Source organism: Vigna umbellata, chromosome 5 (assembly GCF_029865625.1).
Source record: "Vigna umbellata cultivar VRB3 chromosome 5, Vumbellata_1.0, whole genome shotgun sequence".
NCBI classification, from domain to species: domain Eukaryota; kingdom Viridiplantae; phylum Streptophyta; class Magnoliopsida; order Fabales; family Fabaceae; genus Vigna; species Vigna umbellata.
The window spans coordinates 13,811,728-13,822,892 of NC_142169.1; the positions used below are offsets into that span (position 1 = coordinate 13,811,728).

General features: G+C 30.5%; 2 long non-coding RNA genes across 2 annotated transcripts; one reads left to right on the plus strand and one right to left on the minus strand.

The window, feature by feature from the left end:
- Nucleotides 1–190: 190 nt before the first annotated feature.
- Nucleotides 191–2,868, plus strand: LOC148197742 (uncharacterized). Its single transcript, XR_015786470.1, has 2 exons — nt 191–390; nt 2,587–2,868. It is a non-coding gene; the product is annotated as an uncharacterized LOC148197742 (long non-coding RNA).
- Nucleotides 2,869–4,141: 1,273 nt separating this feature from the next.
- Nucleotides 4,142–6,940, minus strand: LOC148197743 (uncharacterized). Its single transcript, XR_015786724.1, has 2 exons — nt 6,596–6,940; nt 4,142–4,548 (listed from the first exon to the last, which is right to left on the minus strand). It is a non-coding gene; the product is annotated as an uncharacterized LOC148197743 (long non-coding RNA).
- Between the last annotated feature and the right edge of the window lie 4,225 nt (nt 6,941–11,165).

The following is an 11,165-nucleotide window of genomic DNA, read 5'->3' on the forward strand; positions in this document are numbered from 1 at the left end:
TTGAGTAGTAATACAATGACACGCCTACTTGTCAGTTACATTCATATGACACGGCACACGTAATTTTTTTTTTTAAAAAATGGCATTCTACTTGAGGGTAAAAGGGGAGAAATGTAAATTTAGTTTTCGTTCTTCTTTCGACAGTGAATGAAAAAAACCATTTAGGTTAACTTTCTCTTACCTGCTTCTCTCACGTTTTCCCTCCTTCTTCGTTGTTTCCCATTTGTGTTTTTGAAGTGGTTGAATCGGTGGTTGTAGAGGTTTTTCGTGGGTTTGAAGGTGTAGCATCATTGTGCCGATCCCAATTGGTGGTTGTGGAAGTTTCCAATGGCTGTGAGGTTTTAGGTTGGCGTTTCCATTTTTGTGGCTTATTTCGTGTGTGACTTTGAGGTAAGGGTTTTCTAATTTTTTCTTTTGTAGTTTTACCCTTTTGAGCAGTTGGGGTGATGGACTGTATAACAGTTAGTTTCTGGAAATTTTATGTCTATTCTCTGCATGTGAAGTTCGAATGTTTTTATTAAGGCAGTTTGGATACAATGTGGGTTGTTATTATTTTGGTTCGAGCCAGATAAGGGTCTATATTTGTTCTCTGGTTGAATCTGAGTGTGGATACATTTGTTTATCGCTTTGTAAGTTAATTTGTGTTTCAAAAAAATTACAATCCGGGATATGCCCAGTTTTGACAAAATCAGTACGTTTAAAAGTTTACAAGGGAAGGTTGTCTTCATTAGGGGATGATGATAATAATGTTAAATTTTGTGCCTATGATTAATAAGATATTTGTTATATTAGATGCATGTTCATATATTATGTTGTTAATAAAATAGGCTCTTGTTTTTCTTTCACCTGTAGAATTGTACAGTAACCAAAATCATGTCAAGTTTCCTCACTTTTGTAGCTTGTAAGTATGTTGTTTTAAACCATGAATAGTGTAATAGTTTGAATGTGACATTAACTAAAAAAATAAAACATGTTAAGGAAGATTAACTATGAAACCTCCCACAAGTTCCATTGCTTGCTTATCAGTGTGGAACTTCCAATGTCTATGGCACAATGCGGATGATAAAGTTCGAATCTGTAAGAATACTCATAATGAAGTTTTTTCGGTCGAGAAAGGTCATATTTTAAATGTCTCTGGTAAGTCCATAGAAAGTTGTAATTGACTCAACCTAATCACATTTTCCTACACTAAATCTTGGCTGAAATTTTGAAGGTGATTTAAGCTAAAGTTCATTTTATGGATTTACATTATCTTTGTTTTTGATTAAATTCATCACTTTCACGATCATCACAATAAATGATTTCTTATCTTATAAAAAAATTAAAGAGTATTTTAGGATTAAAGTAATTGTGCTAATTAATAGTATAAGAAAAACCAAAAAAGAAGTTGGATTGGAAGGACCATGGTTTTAAGCCAATATGAGCAAAGTGGTCGTTAATGATGAAGACATGGCATAAATGATGGTTGTGGTCATGGGCAGACTTAGACAATAACCCTGCAAGTACTACTACCCTTACAACCCTTTCTCTTTTCCAAAAGCTCATACACTTTTTTACATGCCCTCTGAAGTTGATAGAGATCGAAAAACTGCCTAATTGTATTACATTTATTTGATTAATGGCAATACTAATAGCTTCACCTTACACTCTAGTCCTCCTCAATTATTTTTTGCAGTAATAAAATCACATTTTGAACTTTACTATAGCCCTCTATCTCACATCATCAACATACAAATCTCTTCAACAAAACTTACTTATTTGTATAGAATTGAAGTTTCACATGTCCACCAAAGTATAAGCAGATCAAGCTCTTGCTATCATACTAACATTTGCTGAACCATAAAAGATTGCATATAATTTAAAGAACACAACACAAACTTCTTCAGACAAATATATGGAACTTGGGACTACATCCTTTTCTTCATTATATGGCAACAGGGTATATTCATTTTGCAGGTATCATATACATAGTTAAATGATAAGAAAAACAAAAACTCTGCATTATGATTTGTAACTCAGTTTATTCTTTTTAATACATTCTGCAAAATCTATTTTTCAAACTACATGCAATTCTATATTTGTTTTCCTTTTAGAATGAAGGTGAACTTGCTGGTGTATTGGTTAAGACCGTGTTAGTGTGTTAGTGTGTAATAACTTTCATTTTTGTGGTGGGTACTATTGGTTGTAAACATAATAGTGTGAATACTGGTGTATGTGCTCACTGATGTCATATGATGGGTTTTATGAATATTTATGTTTTTGTTAGCTAAAGACGTGTTGTAACTATTATATAATCACAGTTCCACTTTATGCATGCATTAGTTAAATACATATTATTTTACCAATACATGAAACTGAACTTGTCACTCTCATTATACAATGATGTTGATTGTGTTTTGAAAAATGTGTAGGATATAGTGATATGGACAAACTAATGCAATCTCTAAAGCTGCACTTTTATTTTCACTTTTCAATCAATTCTCTTCTCAATCTCTAAGTAAAAGGTTTATGTACATGTTTATTTCAATATGATTTATGATAAAAGGTTTTTAAGTGTAATATTTAACAAGAGTATTGTTATTGCAGGAACAATTACAAGTTGTGCAACAACATATGGTTTGTCAGTGGGTATTACACGAAGATAATGTTCATCGCAGTAGGATATTGAAGAAATGTGGGATGCTTTAGGCATTGATTAATTCATGAAGTAGGACAACATGACCAAGTTGAATACATTGAAGTACGAGAACACATATTGAACATAATGTACATATTTTAGGTTGTTTAGTTTCTGTAATGAAGAATATGTTGTACTGTTTAATGTTTATGAATTTTATGATTGAGTATAAAATCCTTTATGGATGAAAATTTAAGTTTGGTTATTCATAAAAGTTTGGATGGCAACCATATTGATGAAATCTATCCTAAGAAATGTGATAATTGATATTGAATTAAACCACTTTTATTGTTGTACAGAACCTCTTTCAAAAATAACAACATAGAACTTAGTAGGAAATCACTTACTGCACCTAAAAAATGTGATCATTGATATTGAATTAAATTACTTTTATTGTTGTACAGAACCTCTTTCAGAAATAACCACATAGGACTTAGTACATAACCACTTACTGCACCTAAGAAATGAATGATTTATATTCAATTAAACCACTTATATTTCTTGTACAAAACCTCTTTCATAAATAACCACATAGAACATAGTAGATAACCACTTACTGCATCTAAGAAATGTGATCATTCATATTGAATTAAACCAGGTTTTGTGTTGTATAGAACCTCTTTCAAAAATAACCACATAGAACGTAGTAGATAACCACTTATTGCACCTAAAAAATGTGATCATTGATATTGAATTAAACTACTTTTATTGTTGTACATAACCTCTTTCAAAAATAATTACATAGGACTTAGTACATAACCACTTACTGCACCTAATAAGAAATTAATGATTGATATTCAATTAAACCACTTTTATTTCTTGTACAAAACCTCTTTCATAAATAACCACATAGGACTTAGTAGATAACCACTTACTGTACCTAAGAAATGTGATCATTCATATTCAATTAAACCACTTTTATTGTTATACATAACCCCTTTCAGAAATAACCACATAAGACCTAGTAGATAACCACTTACTACACATAAGAAAAATGATTATTGATATTGAATTAAACAACTTTTATTGTTGTACAGAACCTCTTTCTGAAATAACCATATAGGACTTAGTAGATAACCACTTATTGCACTTAAGAAATGTCGTGATTTATATTGAATTAAACCACTTCTATTTGTGTACAAAACCTCTTTCATAAATAACCACATACAACTTAGTAGATAACCACTTACTGAACCTAAGAAATGTGATGATGATATTGAATTAAACCACCTTTATTGTTGTACAGAACCTCTTTCACAAATAACCATATAGGACCTAGTAGATAACCACTTACTACATCCAAGATATTGATATTGATATTGAATGAAAAAACCACTTACTGCAGGAAAAAATCAAATGTTTAACTGCATTGACTTAAAAACTTTTTTAGTTATTGTTTATCTGTAACGAAGCACATGGTTAATTGAATTGGCATTATGAACAAAAAGAAGATAAAAAATAATGTATTCCCAAATCAAATTCATTGAACCTGGAAAATGAACAACTTAATAACAATTACAAATGGATCATATATTCAACCTTCCTTCATAAAAAAATACAACAGTTAACATCATTCAAATTTACAATTTACAATGAACTTTCAAAATTCTTCTTAGAATTGGACTTCTCAACATCATCACCTTCCATCTCTATTTCTTTCTTAGAATTTGAAACCAGAATAGATGAAACTACTAGCTCATAATCTTCCTGTGAATTACTTGTCCCAAAATCATCAACTACCATGTCATAATCTTTATTTGAATGTGAGTTCCCAACATGAGCAACCCCTTGCCTCTTCAGTGCAACCATTTTCTCAAGCTTGGCAATGGTCGCCTCTTGGTCAACAATGATAGCAAGCAAAACTTCATTTTCTGCAACAATATCAGCCATAACAGATTTAAATGGAACACATATATAGACACATCTCTCACAACAAAATCACATTCAAAAACCATATATAATTACACTGAATGTTCACATTATAGCTATATAAACACTTCATCTAATTGGTTCAGAATCTTAGGATAAAGCAGCTTTACGCACTTCTGGTATTTCAATTTCCCACCGTCCTTAGCCTAAACAGATAGGTACGGTTCTGAATTGCTAACTTTGTTATAAGATTCCACTTATAATATAGGCAATTCAGTTACCAAACATAACTAGGCATGCAAATTCTTTTTAAGAAAACAAAATAAAAGAAACAAGGGTTTGTAAGAGGATAACAAGAAATAACATTGATATCAAAAGAGACAAATGACATAAGTTTGCTTCATTCACAACAATACAAGATCAAAGAAAGATCTCCAAAATTCCATATTTATTCTACAGAAAGTCAAATCCGCAAGACAAGATCCAAGTTTTAAAGCGTACATAGCATAACAATCTTCTAAACTAATGACACATGTTGAAAATTGGCCTATCCAACTTAAGAGATTAACCCTATCAAGGAGGCCACAGTGAATTTGTTTCATTGTTGTATAATATTACTTCAAAAAGTAATGAAATGAAAGGAAGTTTGGTTTTAGTTCAATTTAGCAAACTAAACAAAGATATGTATTAACAATTGACTCAGGATCCTTTTGTAGGTCTGAAGTTGTTCAACAGAAGAAAAAAATTGAGAAACCTACTAGAAGGGAGAAATTCTCGGATGCTCTTATTTCAGGGTTCCCAGTGAAAATGATTCAGAAAGTATGCAGTAAAACAAGAATATTTTACAATACTACATTTAAAAGGAAGGTTAATTATATTTTCCATCACTAAGTGCCCATATGGGAATATCTTTTTTATTATTTTCATAAGCTCTCTTAAAAAAGTGCCCAGGGGATTTGAAACACCAACAGAAACACCCCTTTTAAATGACATGATACCGGTCTCCCTTGGATGGTGTTATTTAACTTATGCAGCAATTTGTATGGAGGATTTGTTAGGAATATTACAAAAAAATTATGTAGAGAATGTATGTATTTGTACGATGAAATTCAAACTAAGGGAAGCCAATTTGATATCCTAGACTAAATGCAGCTTTTATGAATGTTTTGATTGAAGGTCCTTTTACAACATTTCATTGTTCATTTGTGAAGAAAAGACACTTTATTTGTGGCCAATCCTAGCCTCCCTTAGTTTCAATCACAATGAGGAGTGCCACAATTACAATTTTAAGGATGACGGTTTAGCCTTGCATCAAATAGATATTGACTTAAATAGAGCTTATAATGTTTTGATAGTCTTTATTAATAATCTGATTTTGGGAATTAAGTCAAACCCTAAACCCGAATCTATGAGTTTGCTCTGTATCTCAGAAAAATGAACTTCAGATTTCACTTTCCATTCCTTCTCATCTGTCCACCTTGTTGAAGTTATTTCCATCACACACCAACAAATTCTAGCATCATCTGACAACCTATAGTATTAACAACTATAAAGCAGAAAGTAATTTATGTATGTATTCCTTTGTTTCCTTATCATTGGTCCAATTCTTCCCCTCCAAATTACCCTTTTTGGAACTTAACAAAATTCGCTAAGTAACAGCTTTCAATAGAACTAATGTAACCACAATAATTTTATTTTAGTTACAGAAGAAATGGTATATACATACATGAAGAAAACAAATCAGTAAGTGTGATGAACAAAATGCATTTGAACATGAAGGGAAAACTGTGCAAACATCAGAGTGAATAATCAATAAAAAAAAGATGTAGAAGGGGTTTAAAATATAAAAGGAAAAAAAATTTAGACCATTCCCCAAACCTTCTTCTCTCAGTGCCTCTCACTCGCCACCGATCTCGTTTACTGTTCTCTCTACCGCAACTCTCCCTCTCACGACCTTGACCCCTTTAGTCTAGGGTTTACGAAAATGAAGCAAAAAAAATGAAAAGATAAAGAAATGATGAGAAAAGAAGAAACGAAGAAGAAGCATACCCCCTCCGATTAAGTGGCACCTTGCGTTCTATCAGCCCAACCTTAGCACAACACGAACAATTGCTCTTCGGTGTTCTCGCGTTCTCTATCAGCCCCAACCCTACCACAGCACGAACGTTTCCTCTTCAGTCTTCTTGCGTTCTCCATCGTGCCCAACCTTAGCACAACACTTCCTCTTCGAAAATGAAATGGTGCAAAAGTGAATGACAAAATGAGTCAAATGAAATCAGAGACGGCAAAGTGAAATCAGAGAGAGAAAAACTTTGCTAAAACCCAGCGTTTCATTTACCGTGTAAATGACCGAATCACCCTTCAGCACATTAATATAATTTGGGCCCCACGGCGTGTCAAATGAGTGTCAACAAGTTTTACCGTGTCAAAGTATTCTTTTTGTTTCCGATTCTCAATTTTGTGAGTAGATTAAGCGTACACTTCCACGCTCACTAGTAGATCAACAAATACAAAAAATCTTAATTAATATTATTTTATTGGTTTAAACCCTCCGTTGGTCCTCAAGTTTGTATGAAAATCTCAGTTGGGTCCTCAAGTTTTTTTCTGTCTCAATTGGGTCATATTTTTTGTAAAAATGAACACATTTTACCCTAACCGTTAAATTGTAACAAACGGCGTTAGTTGGTGCTGACGTGTTGCATAGTTACGTGGAATTTTTATTACGTGGAATTTTTATTTAATTTGAGAAATTATGATATGGCAACCTTTATGACGTGGTGATGTTTTGACTAAAACCAGATCTTCTCCTCCCTCCCCCTCTGCTTCCTCCCCCATTGGCAACACCGGACTCAACTTTATTCTTTATGGGCGGTTCTCTCTGATGCTGATGCAGTCCAACACTCACTCACGCCATTGCCTACTCCATATGTCTTTCCATCTTCAAGTGCATTCTTCGATGGAAAACGACGAGCATTCTTCGGTGAGGCTTCAAGCGCCTTTGGAGGTGCCAGCGAGGTCCACTTTGATCAAGAGTTTGAAGAAAACGACGTCGGATCATAGAAGTGTGAACCACAAGCAGTTTGAAGCAACTGTTCAAGATTTTAAACCAAAAATGGCTGAAAGTGAAAGGCCGCGTCGTGACTCGGGGGAGCTCGCCGATTCTACTGAGCCCATTTTAACAAGATCACGTGCGCCTCGCGTTCCCAAACCGCCACCGAGACCATCGTTGTCTTCTTCATCATTCCCCTCTCACTTTTCTTTCTTTTTATTTTCCTCACCACGTACGCCAAACCTGTGTCGTTTCTCTCTTTCTCTCTCACAGCCTTTCATTGACATTAATGCAGAGCTGTATATTGCAGTAGCAGCATCTGCAAAACCTGACAGTGAAAAAGAATAACACCTTTTTTTACACCTTTATCAATAATATATATTTCATCTAAACAAATGCAAAAGATATACAATAAATTATATAAAACATATAAGTAACTTTCTTTTATTATATTCACTGAAAAAATAATATTTAGAAAAAAGAATGATATATAATATATCAAAGTAAGAATTTAAAATAATAAATATACATGGATTATAATATTATAAACAAATATAATAATAAAAATATAAATTAATAGATCAATAAGTAATCAAAGATAATTAAAATAAAATAAATAAACATAATCGATAGATAAAAAAGATAAATTAAATGAAATAAATAAATACTACTAATGCAGAGATAAAACAAATAAACAAAAGTATTTCATAACTAAATATAAATTAAAAGAAATAATTAAATACGGTCAGTACATAATTAAAAATAAAATAAATAAGATCCGTAAAATTAAAACTAAAATTAAATAAAATAAGTAAACATGTTCAGTTGTAAACGGATATATATTACAAAATAAATAAGAAAAAACTATGTGTAACTGAAGATAAATTAAATAAAAAATAATAATTAAAAATAAGTTAAATAAAATAATATGTAATTCAAAATAAATAAATAAATGAATAATACAAAACACATGAATTTATTAAGATTAATATAAAAAGAGCTTAACATCTTACTCCCTTATTGACAGGACAGCCAATAATACTTTAGCTTATTATTAATATAAATTAATTGATTGACAGGACATCAATCAATTTAAGAAAAAAAGAAAAATAAAATAAAAAACAGATTCTCTAGGTTAAAATTTGATTGAAGCTACAAAACATGTACAGTACTCAATAAAGAAGAAACCAGACTGAAAAATTTATGACTGGAGGCAATGATCTTGTTTCCAATGGTGTGGACACCGAGGGATAGAACTCAAGGAGCAAGGTGCAGTGTCCTCAGCATCGTGATTTTTTTTAGGGTAAGGAACGCCCACAACGGAGAAAGCAAAAGGAAGGAGATGAATCTTTGCGCAGGATAGAAGACCAAAACGAAGGAGAAGAAGAGAACGATCGCCATGTCATAATCTCTCAAATTAAATAAAAATTCCACGTAATAAAATATTTTGACATCAGCACATTAATTATGCAACACGTCAGCACCAACTAACGCCGTTTGTTACAATTTAACGGTTAGGGTAAAATTTGTTCATTTTTACAAAAAATATGACCCAATTGAGACAGAAAAAAACTTGAGGACCCAACTGAGATTTTCATACAAACTTGAGGACCAAGGGAGGGTTTAAACCTATTTTATTTTTAAAATGATTTCTGATGTTGATCCTATTGAATTTGGTCGGCCTCTTTCTCTGATGGACTGGACATATTGTCAACATGAGTCCGAGCTCCAAATCAACGTGGAAATCTACTTAAGAATTTCGACAAGTCAATAAAATATATTTTTAATAAGTATTTTAGTAAATAGTGATTATGACATAATTATACTCTCTCTAATAATATGTATTAATATCCCTTTTATTCCTATAAGTAACAGATAAATAAGTTTTGTTACTTGTTATAAATAGGTTATGATTATATCATATAATACAAACTTTTTATTTAAATATTATTCTTCCTTATTTAAAAGAGGTTAATATCAAGGACAGGTCTCATAATCGAATCTTATTCTTATTCGATTAATTTAGACCTGAGAATAATAACATAATATGGAGAGGCGGAGTATCTAGGTTTCCAAATTTAAAAGTTAATAATTTTATAATAAGTAAATTAAGTTATTAAATAAATGAGTTTATAGAATGTTCTCAGTTCAAGGCCGATTTGTGTTTGGTCACTTTCTTTAATACAATATCAATCTAATATAATTTAAGTTATTAAAGGAATAAGTTTATATGTTACTTTTGGTTGAAGATCGAATTATGCTCCATCATTTTTCTTCTTTCGTAATCATTTAAAATAATCTAATAATTAACACAACAAACACAAAATCATCCAATATTCAAGTTATTAAATGAATAAGTTGATAGTTTCTCTAAACTCAAGACCAATCACTTTCCTTCCTGTAATAGTTTAAAAGAACCTAATATTTGGCACACTGGGCACAAAATTGACCAATCTTATACGAGGGTTACTTCCTAAATCATCCCACATTACTTCCTGCACCATCACATTTCTTTTAAATTCCAAAACTATATTTTATATTTTAAAATATCTTACACCTCATCTCTTTTCTTAAACGGATGTCGACATTCGTTAAAGAAAAAATTCTTCAGTGCCACATCCGTTGAGGTTTTTTTTTTCAGTTTTTAGTTTCTTAATTTATTGTATTTTAAATTAATATATAAATATTATTTAATTTTTTAAAAATTATTACTTAATTATTTATAAATTAATTTTATTTTATTTAATAAAATAAATATTATTAATTTAATAAAATAAATATTATTAATTTAATAAAATAAATATTATTAATTTAATTTATGTATTATTATTTAAATAATAAATAATTTTTTTTATAAATCTATTAAAACGGATGTGCCACATCCGTTAACGGATGTGGCGACATCCGCTGAAGTTTTTTTTTTTTAGTTTTTAGTTTTTTAATTTATTGTATTTTAAATTAATATATAAATATTATTTAATTTTTTGAAAATTATTATTTAATTATTTAAAAATTAATTTTATTTTATTTAATAAAATAATTATTATGAATTTAATTTATGTATTATTATTTAAATAATAATTAAAATATTTTTTAAAAATTTATTAAAACGGGGAAAAGTGAAATCCGTTGATATTTGTTTTTCTTCTTTTTAGTTTTTAGTTTTTTAATTTATTGTATTTTAAATTAATATATAAATATTATTTAATTTTTTTAATATTATTACTTAATTATTTATAAATTAATTTTATTTTATTTAATAAAATAATTATTATTAATTTAATTTATGTATTATTATTTAAATAATAATTAAAATATTTTTAAAAAATTTATTAAACGGATTTGCCACATCCGTTAATGGATGTGAATATAAAATATGTAAACGGATGTCAACATCCGTTGAAGGCGAAACGGATGTTGACATCCGTTTTATAGTAAGGGCAAATTAGGTATGGGGTGGTGCAGGGAGCATCTGGTGGTGGTGGAGGGAGCAACACTCATCTTATATTTCAATAACCTAAGCATAAGATCAGCCTAATGCATCGTGCATCATTGGCCGCAAGATTGACT